Below are 25905 nucleotides of genomic sequence, written 5' to 3' on the forward strand. Positions count from 1 at the left end.
CATAATAGTGGGTGCATTTTGATTGATGTTATTTGTTAATGTCAAACCTAATTGATATAGGTCATCTCGTCCCCATAAATTTACGGGAAGATGATCCAATACATATGGCTGTATAGTTCCTTCACATCCTTCAGGATCCTTCCAATCTAATACCATTGCACTTCTATGGGGATTAGTCACCACTCCTAGGCCTCAAAGCATTTGAGTGGCTTGTTGTAATGGCCAATGTTTTGGCCATTCTTGATGAGAGATGATGCTAAGGTCTGCACCTGTATCCAGTAGCCCATTAAATTCATGTCCTTGAATATTTAGTTTTAGCATGGGGCGAGAATCTAAATCATAGCCCAATCTACACCTGTGGAGCCTAATCCCTTGGAACCTCTTTCTACAGCACTACTGGAAAATTTATCATGTAGGCTTGGTATTATTAATAACTGTGCTATTCTATCTCCTGGTGAAATTACTGATATACCCTTTGGAGAACTGGCTATAATTTTTATTTCACCTACATAATTGGGATCAATTACTCCAGGATTTATCATACGTCCTTTTATAGTAGAAGAGCTGCATCCCAATAATAAGCCTACTGTTCCTTTGGGAAGAGGTCCTTTCACCCCTGTGAGAATGATTTGAACTCCCATCTCTGGAGTTAGTACTGATCTGGCAGAGGCGCAGATGTCCAACCCTGCACTCCCTCTGGTTTGTCTGATGAGGGATCTAATGGACAATGTGTCCTGGGCACACATTGCTGGGGTCGCTGTGAGCCAATGATCAGCTGGCAGTCTGAAGGGCAGGGAAACAGCCCAATGAACATCATCACAGAGTAGCCAATCAGCTAGATGTTGCTGGGGCAGCTGTGAGCCAATCATCAGCCAGCAGCTGGAAGTTCGCTGGCAGCTGGAAGTTTGCTGGGGCCACTTTGGCTGTGGCTCTCAACACTTATCCTATTTTTACCTTAAGCCAAACCATAAACCTAATAGTAACCCTAGTCCTAACCCTGATCCATAGCCTAACCCATATCCTAACCCTATTACTATTTCTAACCTTAGCCTTCAATCTTGCTCTAACCATAACCCAAACCCTAATCATAACCCTGAAACTTATACTGACCCTAACACTAACTGTAGGTATAAACCTGACCCTATCATGAACCCGAACCCTAATATTAGCCCTACTGGTAATTCTATACCTAAATCTAAAACTAACACTAGTCCTAGACCTAAACCTAATCCTAATTCTAGCTATTACTGTAGCCCTATACCTGAACAACAACATTGCCCTAGCCCTAACAATCACCCTTAACATAACCCAAACACTAACCCTACTTCTAGACCTAACCCCAGTCCCAATTTTGGCACTATCCCAACACTCACTCTAACATGAACACTGACCATGAACCTAAAATAAACCTAGCTCCAAAGCTCACCCTAACTCAAAACCTAATCCTAACACTACACCTAGCCATAACCCTAACCCTAAAACTAGCCCTAATTATAACCCTAGCTCTTAACTACACAAGGCCCTAACCCTAGGCCTAAAATAACACAAAACCTAGCCCTAATCCTAGGCCTAAACCTAGCCCTAAGTGTAACCCTAAACTAACCGTAGCCCTATCCCTAACCCTAACCTTCCCCTTAGACCTAACCCTAGCTTAAAGACTAACCTTTACCCTAAACATAACCCTAGCCCTATAACAAACCCTACCCTAACCCTAGTCCTAATCCTAACCATAATCCTAGCCTTAACCCTAGCTCTAATGCTATCCATTACCCTAACCATAATCCTAACCCTAATTCTAACCCTAGGCTTAACCCTAACACTATCACAATCTCTAAATCTATCCATTACACTAAAACTAAGCTGAACCCTAATCTTAAACCTATTCATTACCCTAACCCTAACTCTAACCTAACGCTATTTAAAGCCCTAAACCTAAACCTTAACCTAAACTGAACCATAAGCCATACTCTGACCTTAATAATACATCTAGCTCTAAACTTGACCCTTACCCTAAATCTAACCCTTACATTAGACCTAACCATAAACATAACCCTAAATGTATCCCTAACCGTAACCCTAGACTTAACTCTAGACACTTACCCTAACACAAACCCTAGCTCTAAATCTTATCCTAACTGAAAAACTAACCCTAACACTAGACAAACCCTAAATCTACCCATAACCATAACCCTAGGTCTTACATTACTCATACATGTAACATTAGCCCTAAACTTCACACACAACCTAGCCCTAATCCTAGCCTTAAACCTAGACCAAAGCGTAACACTAACCCTGTCCCTAGTAGTAATCTTAACGCTAACACTGGCCCAGCCCTAACCCTACTCAAACTCTAATCATTACCCTAAACATAACAATAGCCCTAATGCTAAACCTAACCCTAAACGTAGCCCTAATCCTAACTGTAACCATAGCACAAATCCTAGCACAAACTCTATCCATTACCTTAAACATAACTCTAACCCTAATGCTAAACCAAGCCATTCCCTAACCCTAATCCTAACCTTAGCCCTGACACTAACTCTTACCCTCACCCTAGCACTAATCCTAGCTCAAACCCTAACACTTCTGCTAAACCTAACTCTAACACTAACCCTAGGCCTATTTCTAAAAGTAGCCAAAATCCTTACGTTAACAGAAGCCCTAACACTAGCTCTAACTCTATCCTTTACCCTAAACATAAACCTAATCCAAATGCTAACCCTAGGCCTAACCCTAATGCTATCACTAACAATAACACTGTCTATTACTCTAAATCTAACCTGAACCCTAAACCTAAAACTATTCATTACTTTAACCCTAACCCTAATGCTAAATTGAGCCCTAACCCTAAACCTTATCCTAAACCAAATCCTGAATCAAACTCTGACCATAATAATACACCTAGCTCTAAACCGGACCTTTACCCTAAACCTAAACCTAACTTTAGGTTTCCTAATGCTCATTTGAGCCCTATCACTAAATCTTAAACTAATACAAACCATAACCCTGACTCTGAACCTAAAAATACTCCTAGCTCTAAAACTGACCTTTACCCTAAACTTAACACTTACACTAGACTAAGACATAGACCTAATCTTAAATCTACTCCTAACTGTAACACTAGACTTGACATTATCTCTAGCTCTAATTCTAGAACTAACCAGACAACAAACACTAGCCCTCATCCTAGCCCTAAACCTAGCCTTAATCATAACCCTAACCGTAACCGTAACTTTTATCCTAATACTAACCCTCACTCTACGTCTAAACCAAAGTATAACACATCCCTTACCCTAAATTTAACCCTAAACCTAGCCCTAATGCTAGACCTAAGCTGAAAACTAACCCTATTTCTAATCCTTGCCCTGATTTAGCCCTATCCCTAAAACTAAACATAACTTTAGCCCTAAGACTAACACTAACTTTCACCCTAGCCTTATCCTTAGTTCTATCCCTATCATTTACCATAACCCAAAAAGTAGCCCTAGACCTTGCCCTATCCTTAGACCTAGCCCTAACCCTAGATCTAACCCCAACTGCAAGTCTTAACTAACCCTAAGCCTAAGCCTAACACAAATAGTACCCCTAATCCTAATGCTAACCATATAACCTAGGACTAAAACAAAACTGATCAATAGGGGCTGAGGATGTGGCTTATTCGGTAGCTCATTCACCTGGCATGCACGGGCTGCTGGATTTGATCCTCAGCAACAATAAAAATATAATTTTTAAAAAAATATATTTTGTCCACCAAAAACAAAAAAAAAATTCTCTCTCTTTCTCTCTCTCTTTCTCTCTCTCTCTCTCTCAAAAAAAAAAAAACAACTGAGCAATATTCCTAATCTTAAACCTTAACTTAAAGCAAATCCTAACTACACCTAGACCTAACCCTAGCCCTAATTCGAGTCCTAACCATAACCTTAAACTAACCCTGACAACGAATCATATCCTAACACTCACCCTAGGTCTAAACACCACCCTAAACTTAAACTGAACTCTAACAGTAACACTAGCCTTAATTCAAGTCATAACCCTAACCTTAAAACTAACCCTGATGCTGACTCATATCTTAATAGTCACCCTAGCTCTAAAGACCACCCTCACCTTAAACTGAACCCTAAAAGTAATTCTAGCCTTTATTTCAGTCCAAAACCTAACCCTAAAACTAGCACTCTCTATGAATTATATCCTAATACTCTCCTAGCTATAAATATCACCATAATATTAAACCTAACCCTAACACTAGACCTACCCCTACCCCTAACCCTAATTGTAACCTAGTTCTTACATTATCCATTGTCATAATATTAGCCCTAACCCGAACACAAAACTTAGCCCTAATCTGAGCCTTAAACCTAGATTTAACCCTAACTCTAGCCCTAACCTAGCTCTAAGCCTATCCATTACCTAAAGTGAAAACATCACCATAATGGTAATCCTAGACCTATCCCTCATCCTTAAGCTAACCATTGGTTACAAATAAGATTAGGGCTAAAGTTAGGGTGAGGTTTAGGTTTTGGGCTAGGATTATGTTTAGGGTAAGGTTTACGGTTTGAGCTAGGGTTAGGGCTAGGTTTAGGGTTACAGTTATGCTTAGGATTTGTGTTAGGGCTGTAATTAGGGCTAAGTTTTCTGTGAGGTTTAGTGCTAGTGTTAGGTAAATGGGTAATGTAAGAACTAGAGTTATGGTTATGACTAGATTTGAGTTCGTCTAGTGTTAGGGTTAGTTTTTGGGTTAGGATAAGGTTTAGCATTAGGGTTTTTGTTAGGGTAAGTGTGAGGGTTCAGGTTAGGATTAGGTTTAGAGTTAGGTCCAGATGGAGGACTAGGATTAGGTCTAGGGGTAGAGTTAGTGTTTGGTTTAGATTAAGGGTTATTGTTAGGGATAGGGCTAGGGTTATGGCTATATTTTGAATTAGGTTTAAGTCTAGGGCTAGTGTTAATGTTAGGTTTAGTGTTAAGGTTACTGGTAGGACTAGTGTTAGGTTTTGGATTAGGGTTAGGGTCAGGTTTAAACCTAGGTTTAGTGTTAGGGTCAGAATAATGGTCAGGGTTAGGGATAGGGTTTGGATTAAGTTTAAAGTTAGAATGAGGGCTAGGGTTAAGACTAGTAATAGATTTAGGGTTTAGGGTAGGCATAGAATTAGGTTTATGACTTGGGTATCAATAGGGCAAGAATTTGACTAAGTTTAAGAAATAGGGTTAGAGCAAGGATTAGGACTAGGGATAGTGTTATGGTTAGGGCCAGGGTAGGCCTCGGATTAGGGCTAGGTTTTGTGTTAGGTTTAGGGCTATGGTTAATTTAAGAACTGGCATTATGTTTAGGGCTCGTTTTAGGGTTAGGTGTAGGGCGAGGTCTAGTGTTAGGATTAGGTTTAGGGATAGGGTGATGTGTTGACCTAGGGTTAGTGTTAAGGTCAGAGTCAGAGATAGTATTATTTGGAGGGTTAGGGTTAGGACTTGAATTAGGGCTAGGGTTAGGGCTAGGTGTAGTGTTAGAGTTTGGCTTAGGTTAAGGGTTAGGGTCAGTGCTATGGCTCATTTTACTTGAGGGCTAGGGCTAGGGTTCGGGCTAGTTTTCAAATTAGCATTAGCGTTAGAGCTAGTGTTAGGTTGTGGTTTAGGCTTAGGGTTAGGTTTAGATTTAGTGTTATAATTAGATCTAGGTTTAGGGCTACAGAAAAGATTAGGGGTAAGATTAGGGCTAGAGTTTGAGTTACCAAACTCTAGTTAATGTTAACTCTAGTGTTAATGTTAGGTCTAGAGTTATAATTAGGGTAATGGGATTAAATATCAGATAAAGGATAGGGTTAGGTTTAGGTTAGCATTGGGTTTAGGTTTAGAATTAGGGTTAGGGTTTGAGCTAGCTTAGAATTAGAGTTAGAGTTAGGTTCACTGTTAGTTCTAGGGTTAGGTTTATGCGTAGGGTTAGGGTAGGTTTAACTTTAGGTCTAGTGTGATCATTAGGGTTAAATTTAGGGTTAGGGTAATTCGTAGGGTTTGAGCTATGGTTAGGGCTAGGGTTAACATTAGGATTAGGGCTGGGGTTAGGGTTAGGGTTACGCCTTGGGTTAGTGTTAGGGTTAGGTTAAGTATAATGGTTATGGATTGAGCTAGGTTCAAGGCTAAGGTGAGGGTTAGGATTACAGTCAGTGCAAGGGTAGGGTTAGGGTTAGGTTTATGGCTAGGATTAGCATTAGTTTTAGGGTTTCGGTTAGTGTAATGGGTAGAGTTAAAGCGAGGATTTGGGCTATAGTTACTTTTAGAACTTTGGCTAGAGTAAGGGTGAGGCTTAGGGTTTGGTCTAGGGTTATGTTTAGGGTAAGTTTTAGGGTTTGAGCTAGGGTTAGGGATAGAACGAGGGTTAGGATTAGGGTTAGGGCTAGGTTTAGGGTTAGAGTTATGCTTAGGGTTAGGTTTAGAGCTTTAATTAGGGCTAGGTTTTGTGTGAGGTTTAGGGCTAGTGTTAGGTATATGGGTAATGTAAGAGCTAGAGTTATGGTTATGGCTAGATTTATAGTTCGTCTAGTGTTAAGGTTAGGTTTTGGGTTATGATAAGGTTTAGAGTTAGGGTTTTTGTTAGGGTAAGTGTGAGGGTTCAGGTTAGGATTAGGTTTAGAGTTAGGTCCTGAATGAGGATACAGTTAGGTCTAGGGTAGAGTTAGTGTTTGGTTTAGGTTAAGGGTTATTGTTATTGCTAGGGCTAGGGTTATGAATATATTTCAAATTTGGTTTAAGTCTAGGGCTAGTGTTAGTGTTAGGTTTAGGGTTAGGGTTACTAGTAGGGGTAGTGTTAGGTTTCGGATAATGGTTAGGGTCAGGTTTAAACCTAACTTTAGTGATAGCGTCAGAATAAGTGTCAGGGTTAGAGATAGGGTTTGCATTAAGTTTAAAGCTAGAATGAGGGCTAGGGTTAGGACTAGTATTAGAGTTAGGGTTTGGGGCAGGCATGGAATTAGGGTTAGTACTAGGGTAGCAATAGGGTGAGAGTTTGAGTAACTGTAAGAAATAGGTTTAGAGCAAGTATTAGGACTAGGGATTGGGTTAGGTTTAGGGCCAGGGTTAGGCCTCATATTGGGGCTAGGTTTTGTGTTAGGTTTACGGCTATGGCTAATTTAAGAACTGGTATTATAATTAGGGCTAGTTTTAGGGTTAGGTTTAGGGAAATATCTAGTTTTAAAATTAGATTTAGGGATAGGGTGATGTGTAGACCTAGAGTTAGTGTTAAGGTCAGAGTCAGGGTTAGTATTAGTTCTAGGAATAGGGTTAGGACACAAATTAGGGCTAGGGTTAGTGCTAGGTGTAGTGTTAGAGTTTGGTTTAGGTTAAGGGTTAGGGTCAGTGCTATGGCTCAGTTTTGCTTGAGGGCTAGGTCTAGGGTTAGGGCTAGTTTTCAAATTAGTGTTAGGGTTAGAGCTAGTGTCACGGTGTAGTTTAGGCTTAGGGTTAGGGTTAGATTTAGAGTTAGAATTAGATCTAGGTTTAGGGCTACAGTGAAGGTTAGGGCTAGAGTTAGGGCTAGGTTTTGAGTTACCATAAGGGATAGGGTTAGAACTAGGGATAGGGCTAGGGCAAGAGTTAGAGTTAGTCTTAGTGTTAGGGTTAGATTTAGGGTTAGAATTAGGGTTTAATTAGGGTGAATATGAGCTAGGGTTAGTATTATGGCTGAGCCTATTTTTATGGCTAGGGTTATGGTTATGGTTATGGTTAGGTATGACGTTATAGCTAGCTTTAGAACTAGGGAGAGTGTTAAAATTAGGATTAGGTCTATGGTTTGGGTTAGGTTTAGGATTAAGACTAAGATTAGGGATAGGATTAGGGCTAGAGTTTGTTTTAGGTTTATGGCTTCATTCGGGCTAGGGCTAATGTCAGGTATATGGTTTTGCTTAGAGTAGTTTTAGGGTTATGATTGTTAGGATTAGGTTTATGGATATGATTAGGTTTAGGGTTCAGGTTAGGTTTAGTGTAATATATAGATTTAGGTTTAGGAGTAGGTTTAGGGTTATCCTAGGGTTAGCACTAGGGTTAAGATGAGGATTAAGGTAATGGATAGGGTTATAGCTGGGGTTAGGGCTAGGTTTATCATTAGGATTAAGGCTAGGGTTAGGGTTGGGTTTTGGGTTATGGCAAGGGTTAGGTTGAGAGTTGGTTTAGGGTAAGGTTTAGGTCTTGAATTAGGGTTATGTTTAGGGTTAAATGTGGTGTTATGGCTCTGGTTAGGGATAGGTTTTGGGTTAGGTTAGGGCTAGGTTTAGAGCTACAGCTAATGTAATAACTTGGGTTACGATTAGAACTACTTTTAGGGTTAGGTCTAGGGCTAGGTCTAGGGCTAGGTTTAGGGTTAGGAGGCTTAGGTTTAGGTTTTGAGTGATGTTTTGAGCTGGGGTTAGTGTTGGGGTCACAGTCAGGATCAGGGTTTGTTTTAGGGTTATGGATAGGACTCAAATTACAGCTGGGTTTAGGGTTAGGTGTAGGCTTAGGGTTTGGTTTATGTTAAAGTTTAGTGTTAGGGCTTTGGCTAGGTTGTTTTTTAGGGTGAGGGCTATGTTAGGGCTTGTTTTATGATTATCATTACTGTTATGGCTTGTGTTAGTGAGAGGTTTAGCTTAGGGTTAGGGTTAGATTTAGAGCTAGGATTAGATATAGGATGAGGGCTAGGGCTAAGGTTAAGGCTAATGTAAAGGCACATGATAGGATTATGGTAAGGGATAGGGTTAGAACTAGGAATAGGACTAGGGCGAGAGTTAGAGTTAGTCTTAGAGATAGTGTTAGGTTAGGTTTAGGTCTAAATTAGGGCTAGGATTAGCTCTAGGCTTTGTGTTAGGGTTAGGCCTTGATTTAGGCTTAGGTTATTTAGGTTTAGGGATAGGGTTAGGTTTAGAGGAAGGGATGGGGTTAGAGCTAGTTTTATGGCTAGGTTGAAGGTTAAAATTTCGGTTAGGGCTAGGATTATGATTTGGTTTAGTAATAAGGCTAGGTTTAGGGCTAGGATGAGGGTTAGGGTTTGTTTTGGATTATGCCAAGAATTAGGGCTAGGGCTTGTGTCAGGTCGAGGCTTATTATAGGGATAGATTGATGGTAAGATTTATGGCTACGTCCAGTGCAAGGTTTTAGTATAGGTTAAGGGTCTTGTTTATAGCTAGGTGTATTATTAGGGTTAGATTTAGGTTTTGGGTTTGGTTTAGGTTAGGGTTTAAGTTTAGAGCTTGAATTAGCATTAGGGTTTGATTAATGTAATGATAGGTTTAGGTTTAGGGTTCATGTTAGGAGTAGGGTAATTGATAAGGTTAGAGTTAGCAAAAGGCTCAGGGTTAGGCCTAGAATTATCCTTAGGTTTATGGTTGTGCTTAGGGTAATGAATAGGGTTAGGGCTAGTGTGATGTTTAGTATTAGGGCTAGAGTTACGGTTAGCTCTAGGGATACAGTTAGATTTAGGTTTAGGGTATGGTTTATAGTTTGAGCTAAGGTTAATGCTAGAGCAAGGGTTAGATGTAGGGTTAGGTCTAGGTTATAGTTAATTTTAGTGTCAAGGTTAGTGTTAAGGTTAGGGCTAGGGTTATCATTAGGTTTAGCGTATTGGATAGAATTTCATGTTGTTTTAGGGTTATAGTTAGGTTTTGGCTTCAGGTTAGGTTTAGGGATAGGTTTAGGGTTAGGTTTAGAGTAATGGTTAGAGTTTGAGCAAGGGTTAGCTCTATGGCAAGGTTAGGTTTATCGTTATGTCTAGGGTTAGGATTAAGGTAGATTTAAGATAAGGGCTAGGGTTATCATCAAGATTAGGGTTAGGGTTATGATAATGGGTAGGTTTAGAGCTAAGGTTAGGGCTAGGTTTATCATTTAGTTTAGGGTTAGAGTTAGGGTAATATGTGGATTTAGAGCTAGTGTTAGGGATAAGGTTAATGTTAGGATTAGGGCTAGGGTTAAGGTTAGGTTTAGGTTTAGGCCATGGGTTAGTGTTAGGGTTAGGTTAAGTTTAAGGATTAGAGATTGAGCTAGTGTTTGGACTAGGACGAGGTTTAGGGTTAGAGTCAGTGTGAGGGTTAGGGCTAGGTTAGCATTAGGGTTAGGGTTAGGGTTAGCGTAATGGATAGAGTTAGAGATAGGTTTTGGCCTATGGTGATGGCTAGTTTCAGGGTTAGTGATATGGCTAGGTTTAGTATTAAGTTTATGTTTTTTTTTAGGATAAGTGTTAGAGCTATGTTTTGTGTTATGGTAAGTGTCAGCATTAGGTCTAGGGTTTGGTCTAGAGGTAGGGTTAGTGTTTGGGTTAGGTTAATGGTTTTCATTAGTGCTAGGGCTAAGTTTCTGTTTAGGGCTAGGCCTAGAGATATCACTAGATGAAGGATTAAGTGTAGGTCTAGGTCTAGTGGTAGGGTTAGGTTTAGGTATAGGGTTACAAGTAGTGCCAATGTTAGGGATTCACTTAGGGTTAGTGTCAGATTTAGAACTATGGTTAGTGTTATCATCAGAATAAGGGTAAGTATTAGGGTTAGGGTTTGAGATAGAGATAGAGCTAGATTGAGGTTTAGGATCAGGACTAGTAATAGAGTTAGTGTTACGTCAAGGTATAGTGTTTGTTTAGGTTAAGCGTTAGGGTTATGTTTAGGGTAATGGTTAGGTTAGGGTTAGCAAATGTGTTCAGGTTAGGCCGAGGGTTAGTATTAGGGTTAGGATTAGGGTTAGGGTAATGGATAGGGTTAGAGCTAGGGTTAGGGCTAGGGTTATGGTTAGTGTTAGGGTTAGGGAAAATGTTAGGTTTAAACTTAGTGCAATGATTAAAATTAGGGTTAGGTTTAGGGCAAGGTTAGGACTTGGTTCAGGTGTAGAGTTAGGGTTAAAGCTAGGGTTAGGGCTCACATTAATGCTAGGTTTTGGGTTACATTAGGGCTAGTGTTAGGGATACAGCTAATGTAAGAACTAGGGTTATGATTAGGGCTAATTTGAAGGTTACGGTTAGGGCTGAGTCTAGTTTTATGGTTAGGGTTAAGTTCAGGGTTTTGTTTTGACCTAGGGTTAGGGTCAGGTTCAGAGTCAGGGAGAGGGTTCATTTTAGGGATGGGGATAGGACTCGAATTAGGGGTAGGCTTAGGACTAGATGTAGGGTTAGGATTTGGTTTAGTTTAAGGGTTAGGGTTAATGCTATGGCTCATTATGTTTTAGGGCTAAGGCTAATGTTAAGGGAAGTTTTACCATTAATGTTAGCGTTATTGCTAGTGATAGGATGAGTTTAGGATTAGGGGTACATTTAGATTAATTAATTAATTCTAGGGTTAGGGCTATGTCTAGGGTTAGGGCTAAGGTTAGGTCTAGTATTTGGGTATGGTAAGGGATAGGGTTAGAACTAGGAATGGAGCTATGGCGATACTTTGAGTTAGTCTTAAGTCTAGGGTTAGGGTTTAATTTAGGGCTAAATTCGGGCTAGGAATATGTCTAGGATAGGTGTTAAGTTTAGGCCTAGTCTTATGGCTATGTTTAGGATTAGGTTTAGGGTTAGGTTTAGGGCAAGGGATGGGGTTATAGCCCGGTTTAGTGCTAGGGCGATGATTAGAATTAGGTTTAGGTTTAGGGTTACGTTTGTGTTAGGATAAAGGGTAGATTTGGGGTTAGGATGATGGCTAGGGTTTGCATTAGGATTAGAGCAAGTTTTAGGGATAGGGATAGTCAGGTTTAGGGTTACGGCTAGGGATAGTAATAAGGTTAGGTTCATGTCTAGGTCTAAGGTTAGATTTAGGGTAAGGGCCAGGTTAAGGGTAAGGTGTATTTTTAGGGAAGGGCCAGTGTTTGTGTTTGTGTTAGGTTAATTATTAGGGTTAGGGCTCAAATTAGCATTAGGTTTTGAATTAGGGTTAGGTTTATGGATAGGTTTAGGTTTAGGATTCATGTTAAGATTAGGGTAATTGGTAGGCTTAGGGTTAGTGATAGGGTAAGGGTTAGGCCTAGGGTTATTATTTGGGTTAGGGTAATTTTTAGTGTAATAAATAGCATTAGAGCTAGGGTTAGGGATAGTGTTTTGGATATTATTATGGCTAGAGTTTGGGTTGGGTTTAGGGATAGGGCTAGGGTTAGGGTTTGGTTTAGATTTAGAGTACGGGTTAGGTTTTGAGCTAGGTTTAGTGCCAGGGTGAGGTTTAGGTTTAGGATTATGTCTAGGGTTAGATTTATGGTTGAGGTTAGGGTTAGTGTAGGGTTATGACTAAGGTAATCTTTAGAGTTAGGTAAATGCATAGGGTTAGATGTCGGGTTATGGTTAGGGGTAGTTTTAGATATATGGTTAGTGTTAGGTTTAGGGCTAAGTTTATCATTAGAGTTAGGGTAATGGGTAGGGTTAGATGTCAGGTTAGGTTTAGGGGTAGTTTTTGGTTTAGAGTTAGTGTTAGGGTTTGGGCTAGGTTTAGTGTTAGAGTAAGGGTTAGGGTTTTATCTAGGGTTAAGGTGACGATGAGGGTTAGGTTTAGGGTTAGGTCTAGGACTAGGTTTTCAATTAGGATTAGAGCTAGTGTTATCATTAGGGTTAACTTGGGTTTAGGGTAATGGATAATTTTAGACATAGTATTAGGGCTAGTGTTAACATTATGAATAGGGCCAGGGTAAGGATTAGGTTTAGGGATAGGGCTAGGGTTATGTTTAGTGTTCGGTTTTGGGTTGTATCTAGGTTTATGTCTAAGGCGAGGGTTAGGGTTAGTGTGAGGATTTTTGATATGGCTAAGGTTAAATTAAGGTTTGGTCTAGGGTTATGGTCGTGGCTAGTGTTAATGTTAGGTCTAGAGTTATAATTAGGGTAATAGGATTAGATATCAGATAAAAGATAGGGTTAGGTTTAGGTTAGCATTGGGTTTAGGTTTAGAATTAGGGTTAGGGTTTGAGCTAGCTTAGAATTAGGGTTAGAGTTAGGTTCACTGTTAGTTCTAGGGTTAGGTTTATGCGTAGGGTTAGGGTAGGTTTAACTTTAGGTCTAGTGTGATCATTAGGGTTAAATTTAGGGTTAGGGTAATTTGTAGGGTTTGAGCTATGGTTAGGGCTAGGGTTAACATTAGGATTAGGGCTGGGGTTAGGGTTAGGGTTACGCCTTGGGTTAGTGTTAGGGTTAGGTTAAGTATAATGGTTATGGATTGAGCTTGGTTCAAGGCTAAGGTGAGGGTTAGGATTACAGTCAGTGCAAGGGTAGGGTTAGGGTTAGGTTTATGGCTAGGATTAGCATTAGTTTTAGGGTTTCGGTTAGTGTAATGGGTAGAGTTAAAGCGAGGATTTGGGCTATAGTTACTTTTAGAACTTTGGCTAGAGTAAGGGTGAGGCTTAGGGTTTGGTCTAGGGTTATGTTTAGGGTAAGTTTTAGGGTTTGAGCTAGGGTTAGGGATAGAACGAGGGTTAGGATTAGGGTTAGGGCTAGGTTTAGGGTTAGAGTTATGCTTAGGGTTAGGTTTAGAGCTTTAATTAGGGCTAGGTTTTGTGTGAGGTTTAGGGCTAGTGTTAGGTATATGGGTAATGTAAGAGCTAGAGTTATGGTTATGGCTAGATTTATAGTTCGTCTAGTGTTAAGGTTAGGTTTTGTGTTAGGATAAGGTTTATAGTTAGGGTTTTTGTTAGGGTAAGTGTGAGGGTTAGGGTTAGCGCTAGGTTAGGGTTAGGGTTAGAATGAAAGCTAGGAATAGGTATCAGATTTGGGCTAGGTTTGGGTTCGCATTAGGTTTAAGGTTATGGCTAATGTATGTTCTAGGGTTATGATTAGAACTAGTTTTCGAATTAAGGTTAGAACTAGGTCTAGTGTTAGGGTAAGGTTTTTGTTTAGCATGATGTTTATAGGTAGGGTTTGTGTTAATATCAGAGACAGGTTCCGGGGTAGTTTTAGGGTTAAAATTAGGACTTGAAATAGGGCTAGGCTTAGGGCTAGATGTAAGGTTAGGGTTTGATTTAGGTAAAAGTTTAAGGTTAGTGGTACAGCTCAGTTTTGTTTTAGAGCTAAGCCTATGGTTAGGGCTAGTTTTATGATTAGCATTAGGGTTAGAGCTAATTTTAGGTTTAGGGTTATGTGTAGATTTAGGGTTAGATTTAGAGTTAGATTTAGATTTATGATTAGGGCAAGGTGTAAGGTTAGGGCTAGGGTTATTCTAGGCTATGGTTAAAAATAAGGTTCCAGTAAGTGATAAGGTTAGATTTAGGGCTAGGTCTTGGGCGAGAGTTATAGTTAGTCTTAAATTTAGCATTAGGGTTAGTCCTAGGGTTAAGGTTAGGGCTAGGGTTAGTTTTATGGTTAGGGTTTGGGTTAGAGTAAGCAATTGGGTTATAACTGGGATTAGGGCTAGGGAAAGTGTTAGAATTAGGGTTAGATTTATGATTAAGGCTATGTTTTAGGCTAGGATGAGAGCTAGAGTTTGTGTTAGGGTTAGGGCTAGGATTAGGGCTAGGGCTAATATCAGGTCTAGGTTTACGGTTAGAGATTGTTTTTGGGTTATGTTTTTGGTTAGCTCTAGTGTAAAGTGCCACAGTCTTGGCTGGGCACAAGATCACGGGCCACCAAACACCTTGCAGATTGAAACAGCAATTCTTTATTCCCAAACTCACACCGGCCTCTACACACGTTCTGGGGTAATCCCAGTTCTCCTCCGCCCAATTCACCTACTCCAGAAGGCTTTCTTCCAAAATCCCATTTTAATCTCACGAGAACTCAACGGGAACAAGCAGCAGGAACACCCTAATCCCAGCAGCAATAATCTTCAACCTCCAACTTCCCTAAAACCCCTATTGTCTTAAACCAGGAACGCCTTAAACCCAAGGACTGGGATACTTCCTCAAAGCTGATCAGCTCTAAACCCGGATCCGCCTTGGTCCTTGAGCAAGGTAACCTTACATGCAATGTCAACAGCAAAATCCATTTAACATGGGGTACGCTGGCAAGGAAATTTTGATGCGTCATTCCTACTTGGCAATGGCCCTCAGCAGTAAAGGTTAGATTTAGGGTAAGGGTCATGTTTACAACTATGTGTATTATTAGGGTCAGTGTACAACTTAAGGTTTGGTTTAGGTTAAGGTTTAGGTTTAGGCCTCTAATTAGCATTAGGGATAGAGTTAGGGTTAGAGTAATAAATAGGCTTAGGATTAGGGTTCAGGTTATTTTTAGGGTAATGGATAGGTTTAGGGATTGTGATAGGGTTAGGTTTAAGCCTACGGTTCGCCTTAGTGTTAGGATTATGTTTACAGTAATGGATAGAATTAGAGCTAGGGTTAGGGCTAGGGTTATGGTTAGGATTAGGGCTAGTGTTAGGGTAGTGGATATAATTAGAGCTATGTTTAGAGCTTTGGTTAAGATTAGTATTAGGGCTAGTTTTAGGTTTGGGTTTGGGATAGGGCTAGGGTTATGTTAAAGGTAAAGTTTAGGCTTTGAGCTAGAGTCAGTCTAAAGCAAAGCTTAGGGTTAAGGTTAGGGCTCGGGTTAGGTTTAGGGTTACACTTAGGGCTATGTTCAGGCCTAGGATTAGGGCTAGGTTTTGTGTTAGTTTAGGCCTAGGGTTAGGGTCATGGGTAATGTAAGAGATAGGATTACGCTTAGGGCTAGTTTTAGGGTTAGGGATATGGCTAGGTCTAGTGTTAGGATTAGGTTTGAGGTTAGGGTGAACTTTCGAGCTAGGATTATGTTAGGGTCAGTGCCAGCATTCAGGTTAGAGTGAGTGTTGGGGTTAGTTCCAGAATTAGGACTAGGGTTAGGTCTAGGGGTAGGATTAGTGTTTGGGTTAGGTTAAGGGTTATTGTTAGGGCTAGGGCTAGGTTGTTGTTCAGGTCTAGGCCTAGAGATTTGACTAGATTTAGAATTAGGTTTATGTCTAGGACTAGTGTTACATTTAGGTTTAAGTAAAGGATTACTGGTAGGGCTAATGTTAGGGTTTGGTTTTGGGTTAGGGTCAGGTTTAGACTTACAGTTATTGTTAGTGTCAGAATAAGTGTCAGGGTTAGGGTTTAGGTTTGGGTTAGGGTTAGAGCTAGAACAAAGTTTAGGGTCAGGACTAGTAATAGGGTTAGGGTTTTGGTTAGGCTATGGATTAGCTTTAGGACTAGGGTTAGCATTAGTTTTAGGTTTAGCTTAAGGTAATGGATAGTGTAAACAGCTAGGTTTAGAGCTAGGGGTAGGGTATGAGTTAGGACTAGTTTTAGGGCTATAGTTAAAACTATGGTTTGTGCTCAGATTGCGGCCAGGTTTGGGTTAGATTGGGGCTAGTGTTAGACCTACAACTAATGTATGAACCAGGGTCATGATTAAGGCACCTTTTTGGGTAAGTGTTATGGCAAGGTCAAGTGTTAGGGTTAGGGTTAGCATTAGCGTGATGTGTAGAGCTAAGGTTAGTGTTAGGGTCAGGGTCAGTGTTCGGGTTATAGTTAGGGATAGGGTTAAACCCGGAAACCCAGAATTATAACTAGAGTTAGGTCTAGGGGTAGGGTTAATGCTTGTTTTAGGTTAAGGTTTATTATTAGGGTTATGGCTAGGTTTTTGTTTAGGTCTAGCGTTAGAGATATGGCTAGATTTAGGATTAGCTTTAAGTCTAGGGCTAGTGTTAGGGTTAGGTTTAGGTATATGTTTATTGGTATTGCTAGTGTTAAGGTTTGGTTTATGGTTAGAGTCTTGTTTATACACACAGTTACCGTTAGGGTCAGAATAAATGTCAGAGTTAGGGTTAGGTTTTGGGTTATGGTTAGAGCTAGAATGAAGGCTGGGTTTAGGACTAGTAACAGGTTTAGGGTTTAGGTTTGCTAAGGATTAGGTTTAGGCCTAGGGTCAGCATTAGTGTTAGGGTTAGCTTATGGTAAGGGATAGGATTAGAGCTAGGGATAGGGCTATATTTAGGGTTCGGGTTAGGGTTAGGGCTAGTGTTAGATTTAGGTTTAGTGTTAAAGCTAGGGTTAGGTCTTGCATTAAAGTTAGGTTTGGGTTAGAATTGGGGCTAGTTTTAGAGTTATGGCCAATGTATAGACTATGGTTAATATTTTGGCTAGTTAAACCCTTAGGTTTAAGACTAGCTTTAGTGGTAGGTTTAGGTTTAACATTAGGGTGATGTTTAGAGCTAGGGTTAGTGTTAGGGTCAAATTCAAAGTCTGAGTAGTTTTAGGGTTAGGGTTTGGACTCAAATTAGGGATAGGGTTAGGGCTATGTGTAGGGTTAGATTTTGGTTTAGGTTATGTTTTAAAGTTAGGGCTATGGCTCAGTTTTGTTTTAGGTCTAGGGCTATGGTTAGGGCTAGTTTTAGGCTTTGCTTTAGGTTTAGGGCTAGTGTTAGGTTTAGGTTTAGGCTTAGCGTTAAAGTTAGATTTAGATTTAGGATTAAATTTAGGGATAGTTCCAGGGCTAAGGATAGGGCTACTGTTGTGTCTTTGTTTATGGCTAGGATTAGGGTTATGATAAGGGACAGGTTTAAAACTAGGAATAGGGCTAGGGTGAGAGTCTTACAGCTAACCTTAGTGATTGGTTAGGTATAGGGCTTAAATGGAGCTAGTAACAGGGCTAGGTTTATGGTTACATTTAGGCCTAGGGTTAGTTTTAGCCTTAGGGTTAGATTTAGTTTAAGGGGTGGGATTAGAGCTACTGATATTGCTAGGGTTAAGGTTAGAATTAGGGTTAGGGCTAGGGTTCCATTAGAGTTATGATTAAGGCTACGATTAGGGCTAGGATGAGGTCTAGGGTTTGTGTTAGGGTTAGGGCTAGGATTAGTGTTAGGGCAAATGTCAGGTATAGTGTTACGGTTAGGGTTAGTTTTAAGGTTAGGTTATGGCTATGTTTAGTGTAAGTGTTAGGTTTAGGGTAAGAGTCAAATTTAGAGCTAGGGGTACTATTAGGGTCAGGATGAGGTTTAGGTTTTGTTTAGGTTAGGATTTAGGGTTAGGGCTCGAATTAACATTACAGTTTGGGTTAGGGTAATGATAGGGTTTGGTTTAGGGTTCAGGTTAGATTTAGCATAATGAATAGGGTTACAGTGAGAGATAGGGTTAGATATAGACCTTGGGTTAGCATTATATTTAGGGTTATGTTTAGGGTAATTGAAGGTTCAGAGCTAAATTTAGGTATTTATGGGATTTTTTGTGTTAAGTTTAGGGCTAGAATTATGGCTAGGGCAAATGTCAGGTCTAGGGTCATGGTTAAGAATAGTTTTAAGGTTAGGTTTATGGCTAGGTGTAGTATAAAGTTTTGGTTTAGTGGTATGGTCAAGGTTAGAGCTAGGTATATTATCACGGGAAGGGTCAGAATTAGGGTTTGTGTTATGTTAAGTTTTAGGGTTAGGGCTCGAATTAGCATTAGGTTTAGGGTTAAGGTAATTACAGGGTTAGGTTAAGTGTTCAGGTTAGGTTTAGGTTAATGAAATAGGTTAGGGTTAGGGATAAGTTTAGGGTTAGGCCTAGGCTTACCATTAGAGTTATGGTTATGGTTAGGATAATGGATAGGGTTAGAGATAGTGATAGGGCTAGGGTTATAAATAGAATTCTGGCTTGTGTTAGGTAAGGTTTAGGGCTAGGTTCTGGGTTAGGGTTGGGTTTACAATTAGGGTTAAAGCTAAGGTTAAGGCTCACATTAGGGCTTGGTTTGGTGTTTGATTTGGGCTAGAGTTAGGGCTATGGCTAATGTATTAACTAGTGTTAAAATTAGTTCTAGTTTTAGGGTTAGGGTTAGGGCTTGGTCTAGTGTTATAGTTAAGTTTAGTGTTAAGGTGATGTTTAGGGCAAGGGTTAATATTAGGGTCAGTGTCAGAGTAAGGTTAGTTTTAAGGTTAGGTTTAGAACTCGAATTAGGGCTAATGTTAGTACTAGGTGTATGGTTAGGGATTGGTTTAGGTTAAATTTAGGGATATAAATTGGTTTTGTTTTAGGGCTAGGGTTACGGTTACCACTAGATTTTGGATTAGCATCATGGTTAGGGCAAGCGTTAGGTTGAGGTTTAGGCTTAGAGTTAGGGTTATAGTTAGAGTTAGGGTTAGATCTAGGGTTAGGTCTACGACTAGGTCTGGGGTTAGGGCGAGGTTTAGGGTTATGGTAACGAATATGCTTAGAACTATGGATATGGCTAGTGTGAGAATTAGAGTTAGTCAGAGTAGTAGTCTTAGGGTTATGTTTAGGGTAGGGCTAAATTATGCTAGGACTAGGGCTAGAGTTAGGGTTAGAGTTAGGGCTAAATTAGGGCTAGGGTTAGTGTTAGGATTAGGGCTAAATTAGCACTAGTATTAAGGCTAGGGTTAAGGTTGGTGTTAGACCAAGTGGTTGTTCTAGAGTTAGGGTTAGCATTGGTGTTAAGGTTAAGTTTAGGGTAATGGTTGGTTTTTTTTGCTAGATTTAGGGGTAGGGTGAGTGTTAGAATTTGTATTAGTTCTAGGGTTATTGTTCAGTTTAGGATTAAGGCTAGGTTTAGGGCTAGGTTAAGGGTTAGGGTTTGGGTTAGGGTTATGGCTAGCACCAGGTCTAGGGCTATTATCAGGTCTAGGGTTAATGTTAAGTATAGTTTTAGAGTTAGGTTATGACTAGCTCAAGTGTAAGAGTTGGGTTTAGAATAAAGGTCAGCTTTAGATCGAGATTTATTATTAGTGTCAGGGTCAGGGTCAAGGTTAGCAATTGGTTTAGCTAAAGGTTTAGGGTAAGTGCTAGAATTAGCGTTAGTGTTAAGTTAAGGGTTAGCTTAATGGATAGCGATTAGTTTAGGTTTTAGTTAAGGTTTAGAGTAATTGATGAGTTAGGTTTAGTTATCGGTTAGGGTTAGCATTAGGGTTAAGTTTATGTTTAGTGTAATGGATAAGTTTAGAGCTAGGTTTAGGGCTAGGTTTAGGTTTGGATTATGTCTTGGTTTAGGGCTAGGTTTAGGGATAGGCATAGGGTGTCATTTAGGGTAAGTTTTAGGATTAGGGTGTTAGGTTTACGGCTAGGGTTATGGCTAGGTTAGTGTAAGGGTTAGTGTTTGAACTAGTGTTATGGCTAGGGTTAATGTTAGGTTTAGGTTCAGGTCTAGGTTTATATTTAAGGTTAGAGTTAGGGTTAGTGTTAGGGATACTATTCTAATTAGGGTTAGGTTTAGGGTAATGGATGAGGTTAGAGCTAAATTTAAGGCTTAACATTAAAATTGGGGCTAGGGTTAGGGTTTAGGATAGAGCTAGGTTTATATTTAGGATAAATTTTAGGCTTTGAGCTAGGGTCAGGTCTAAGGTGAGGTTTAGGTTATGACTAGGTTTAGGGCTAGGGTTAGGCTGAGGGTTATGCTTAGAGCTAAGTTTAGGCCTAGGATTAGGACTAGGTTTTGTGTTAACTTTAGGACATTGCTGAATGTAAGAATTAAGATTATGTTTAGGGATAGTTTTAGGGTTAGGTTTATGGCTAGGTCTAGTGATAGGTCTAGGTTTTGTGTTAGTGTCAGTTTTGAAGCTAGGTTCAGTGTTTGAATCAGGGTCAGTTTTGGGAATAGGGTTAGGGTTACGGTTAGAGCCAGAATTAGCACTAGGTTTAGGTCTAGGGATAGTGTAAGTTTTCGGTTTATGTTAAGGGTTATTGTTAGGGCTAGTGCTAGGTTTTTGTTTAGGTCTAGGGCTAGAGTTATAGGTATATTTAGAATTAGCTTTGGGTCTATTTCTATTATTAAGCTTAGGTATAGGTATAGGGTTACCAGTAGGGCTAGTGTTAGGATTTGGTTTATGTTTAGGGTCAGGTTTAGACCTAGGGTTACTGTTGTGGTCAGATGAGGGTCAGGGTTAGGTTTAGAGGTAGAATGAGGGCTAGAATTATGAGTATAAGTATGATTAGAGTTTATGTTAGGCTAAGGATCAGGATTAGAACTAGGGTTAGCATTTGGGTTAGGGTTTGGCTTACTGTGAGGAATCGGGTTAGAGTTAGTGTTTGGGCTAGTGTTAGGGTTAGGGTTAGGGCTAGTATTAGGATTAAAGCTAGGTTTAGAGCTCAAATTAGGAGCAGAATTTTTGTTAGGGATAGGGCTATGGTTAGGACAATGACTAATGTATGAACTAGGGTTATGATTAAGGCTAGTTTTAGGGTTAGGTTAAGGCTAGATATAGTGTGAGTGTTAACTTAAGGTTAGGGTGATATTTAGAGCTAGGATTAGTGTTAAGGTCAGTGTCAGGATCAGGGTTAGTATTAGATATATTTTTAGGGCTAGTTTTAGGGTTAGGATTTGATTTAGGTTAAGGGTTAGAATTAGGGCTATGACTTGGTTTTGGTTTATAACTAGGGCTAGGGATAGGGCAAGTTTTAAGATTAGCATTATGGTTAGGGGTAGTGTTAGGGTTTGTTTAGGCTTATTTATACAGTTGAATTTAGTTTTAGGTTTAGATTTACACTTAGGCTTAGATCTAGGGACAGGATTAAGGCTAAGGATAGAACAAGGTTTAGGGCTAGGACAAGAGTTAAATTTAGTGTTATGTGTAGGTTTAGGGTTAAAATAGGATTAAATAAAGGCTAGGATTAGGGCTAATTTTAGGGTTAGGGTTAGGGTCTAGTGGTCTATTGTTTGGTTTAGATAAAGGTTAGGGTGATGTTTAGAGCTAGAGTAGGTGTTAAGGTTAGAGTTAGTGTTAGGGTTAGTTTTAGGGTTTGGCTTAAAACTCAAATCAGGGCTAGAGTTATGGCTAAGTGTCGGGTTAGAGCTTAGTTTATATTAAGGGTTAGGTCTAGGGCTTGGTTTTGTTTTAAGGTTAGGGTTGGTGCTAGTTTAAAGATTAGCCTTGGGTTTAGGGCTAGTGTTAGGTTTAGGTTTAGACTAAGGGTTAGGGTTAGATTTAGAGTTAGGGTTATATCTAGGGTTGCTGTTTGGATTATGAATATGGCTAGTGTTAGACCTATTGTTTGGCCTAGGATTTGGGTTCCAGTAATGTATAGGGTTAGAACTAGGGTTAGGAATAAGTTGAGAATTAGAGTTACTCTTTGGGCTAGGGTTATAGCTAAGGTTAATGATAGGGCTGAATGAGATACAAGATTAGGGCTAGGGTTAGTGTTAGACTTAGTCCTAGGGTTATGGATGGGTTTATAATTAAGTCTATGTTTAAGGCTAGGATAAGGGCTAGAGTTTGTGTTATGGCTAGGTCTATTATAATGGTAAGAGCTAAAGTGAGGTCTAGGGTTATGCTTAGACATAGTTTTATGGCTAATTTAATGGCTAGGTCTACTGTAAGTGTTAGGGAAAGGGTAAGAATGAGGTTTAGAGCCAGGGGAATTATTAGGGTCAGTGTCAGTGTTAGGGTTTGGTTTCAGTTTGAGTTTAGGGTTAGAGCTCAAATTAGCATTAGGGTTAGGGTAATGATTTGATTAGGTCTATGGTTCAGGGTAGGTTTAGGGTAATTGATAAGTTTGAGGATAGTGATATGTTTAGGGTTAGGCCTAGTGTTAGCAGTGGGTAAGGGTTATGTTTAGGGTAATGATACAGTTAGACTTAAGGTTAGGGCTAGGGTCTTGATGTAGGGTTAGAGTGAGAGTTAGAACTAAAGTTAATTTAGGGTTATGTTTAGTGTAAGGGTTAGGTTATGAGCTATGGTTAGAGCTAGGCTGAGAGTTAGGTTCAGGATTAGGTCTAGAGATATGATTATGGTAGGTTTTGGCTTAGGGTTAGAGTTAGGATTAGACCTAGGATTAGTGGTAGGATCATTAAAAGGATCAGGTTTAGTGTTAGGGTTTTGGATAGGGTTAGACCTAGAATGAGGGCAAAGGTAAGGGTTATTAATAGGATTAGGGTTTTGGTTAGCCTAAGGATTAGGGATAGGTCTTGAATTACTCTTAGGTTTAGGGTTTTGCTTAGGTTAGGTATTGGTTTAGAGCTAGGGTTAGGGCTATGTTTAGGGTTAGAGTTAGGGGTAAATCTAGGTTTAGGTCTCGGATTAGGCCTAGGTCTTTTGTTAGGGTTAGAGCAATGGCTAATATAAGAACTAGGGTTACTCTTAGGGTTAGTTTTAGTGTTAGAATAAGGGTTAGGTTAATGTTAGGGTTAGTTTTAAAATTAGGGTGATATTTATAGCTAGGGTTCGTGTAGGGTAGGAGTCAGGGTCAGGTTTAGTTTTAGGGTTTGAGTTAGGACTTGAATTAGGGCTAGGGTTACTGTTAGGGTTCTGTTTAAGGTGAAGGCAGTGTTTAGAGGTAGGGTGGGTGTTAGGATATGAGTCAGGGTCAGGGTTGGTTTTAAGATTAGGGTTAGGATTCGAATTCGGGCTAGGTTTAGGTCTAGTTGTAGAGTTAGGAATTGGTATAAATTAAGGTCAAGTGTTAGTGCTAATCCTCAGTCTTGTTTTAGTCCTAGGGTTAGGGTTACGGCTAGTGTTAGTGTTAGGCTTAGGCTTAAGGTTAGGGTTAAATTTGGAATTAGGGTTACATCTGGTGATAGGATAGAAATAAAGCTAGGGCAAGGTTTATGGCTAGGATTAGTATTATGATAAGGAATATGGTTAGAACTAGGGATAGGGCTAGGGTGAGAGTTAGACTTAGGACTAGGTTAGGGTTAGGGTTAGAGATAGAGCTAAATTAGGGCCAGGATTAGGGCTAGTTTTAGTGTTTATTTAAGCCTAGGGTGAGGGTTAGGGTTAGGGTTAGGATTAGGGTTAGAGTTTAGAGTTTAGAGTTAGAGTTTAGAGTTTAGGCTTAGAGTTAGGGCAATGTTTGGGGTAAGGGATGGGTTTATAACTAGGTTTAGAGTTAAGGTGAGGGTTAGAATAGGGTTAGGGCTGTGGTTAGGTTTAGGGTTATGATTAAGGCTAGGTTCAGGGATAGGATGAGGGCTAGGGTTTTTCTTTTTAGGATTAGGTATAGGATTCGTGCTAGGGCTAATTTCAGGTCCAGAATTATGGTTAAAGATAGTATTAGGGTTAGGGTTATGGATACAGCTAATACAAGGGTTAGGTTTAGGGTTAGCATCAGGTTTAGAGCTAGGGGTATTATTAGGGTCATGCTCTTGGTTAGGGTTTGGGAGAGGTTAAGATTTAAAGTTAGGGCACGAATTAGCATTAGGTTTAGGGTTATTGTTATGGTAATGGATAGAGTTAGAAATCAGTTTACAGCTAGGGTTATGGTTATGATTAGTGCTAGGTTTTGTGTTAAGGTAGTTCTAGGTTTTGGGTTATGGCTAATGTAAGTACTGGTGTTATAATTATGCCTAATTTTAGTGTTTTCATGCTAGTTTTAGGTTTAGGGTTAGGGTGATGTTTAGAGATCTGGTTAGTGTTATGGTCAGAGTAAGGGTCAAGGTTAGTTTTAGGGTTCGGCTCAAAACTCGAATTAGATTTGGGTTTAGGACTAGGTGTACTTTTAGGGCATGGTTTATTTAAGGGTTAGGGTTAGAACTTTGGCTTGGTTTGGTTTCAGGGCTAGGGTTCGTGTTAGGGCAATTTTTAGGATTAGTGTTAAGGTTAAGGCTAGTCTTAAAAGTAGGCTTAGGCTTTGGTTCAGGGTTAGATTTAGAGTTAGGTTTTTATCTAAGGTCAGTGCTCGGGCTAAGGATAGTGAAAGGGTTAGGACCAGGATTTGGGATAAGGTTAGGTTTATGTAAAGGGATAGGATTAGAATGAGTGATATGGCCAGTGTGACAGTTAAGAGTTATTTTAAGGCTAGGGTTAGGGTTAGGGTTAGGGATAGGGCTAAATTACAGAGAGGGTTAGTGTTACGGGGAGTTTTAGAATTAGCATCAGGGTCAGGGCTAGTTTTAGGCTTAAGCATCGAGTTAGGGTTAGATTCAAATTTGGTTTCGATTTAGTGTTAAACTAGGGCTAAGGATAGGGCGATTGTGATGACAAAGGTTAGGGATAGAGTTAGGGTTACATTAGAGTAAGTGATGTGGTTTTGGCTAGGTTTAGGGCTATGTCAAGTGTTAGTATTAGGGTTAGGGCTAGAGTTAGGGTTAGGGTTATCATTAAAGCTAGGTTTTTGGCTAGGATGAGGTTTAAATTTTGTGTTAGAATTAGGGATAGTATTAGGGCTAGGGCTAATGTGAGGTCTAGGGTTATAGTTAGGTCTAGATTTAGTATTAGGTTTATGGCTTGGTCCAGTGTAAGGATTCGGTTTAGGGTAAGATTCAGGTTTATATCTAGGGTTATTTTTAGGGTCAGGGTCAGGGGTAGAATTTGAGTTATGTTAGGGTTTAGGTTTAGTTTAATGGCAGGGTTAGTTTTAGGCTTTTGGTTTGGTTTAGTGTAATGGATAGGTTAGGGTTAGGCCTAGGGTTATCTTAAGGTTGAGGGTTATTGTTAGGGTAATGGATAGGTTTAGACCTAAGGTTAGGACTAGGATTATTTATAAGATTAGGGCTAGTTTTGGGTTAGGGTTAGGTTTAAGTTTAGGGTTAAAGCTAGGTTTAGGACTCAGATTAAGGCTAGGTTTTGGGTTAGGTTAGGGCTAGGTTTAAGGCAACGCCTAATGTATGAAGTAGGGTTATGTTTAGTGCTAGTTATAGGATTAGGGTTAGGGCTAGGTCTAGTGTTAGGTTGAGGTTTATGGTGATGATCATGTTTGGAGTCAGGGTTAAAAATAGGGTTAGGACTAGAATTAGAGATATGATTAGGTCTAGGTTTAGGATTAGGGTTTGGTTTAGGTTAAGGGTTAGGGTTATGGCTATGACTCGGCTTTTTTTAGGGCTAGAGCTAGCATTAGAGCTAGTTTTAGGATGAGCATTAGCTTTAGGGCTCGTTTTGAGTTTAGGTTTAGGAATAGCATTAGGTTAGATTTAGAGTTAGGTTTAGATCTAGGTGTGTGGCCAGGGCTATGATTAAGGCTAGGGCTATGCCAAGGGTTAGGGCTAGGATTAGGGTTCTAGTAAGGGATAGAGTTAGAACTAGGGTTAGTGTTAGTGTGAGAGTTAGAGTTAGTCTTTGGGCTAGAGTTAGGTTTAGGGTTAGGGACAGGGCTAAATTAGGGCTAAGATTAGGGGTAGGGTTAATGTTAGGGTTAGGCCTAGGGTTTGGGTTA

Source organism: Spermophilus citellus (genome assembly GCF_964194105.1).
Source record: "Spermophilus citellus genome assembly, chromosome: 5".
Classification (NCBI taxonomy): domain Eukaryota; kingdom Metazoa; phylum Chordata; class Mammalia; order Rodentia; family Sciuridae; genus Spermophilus; species Spermophilus citellus.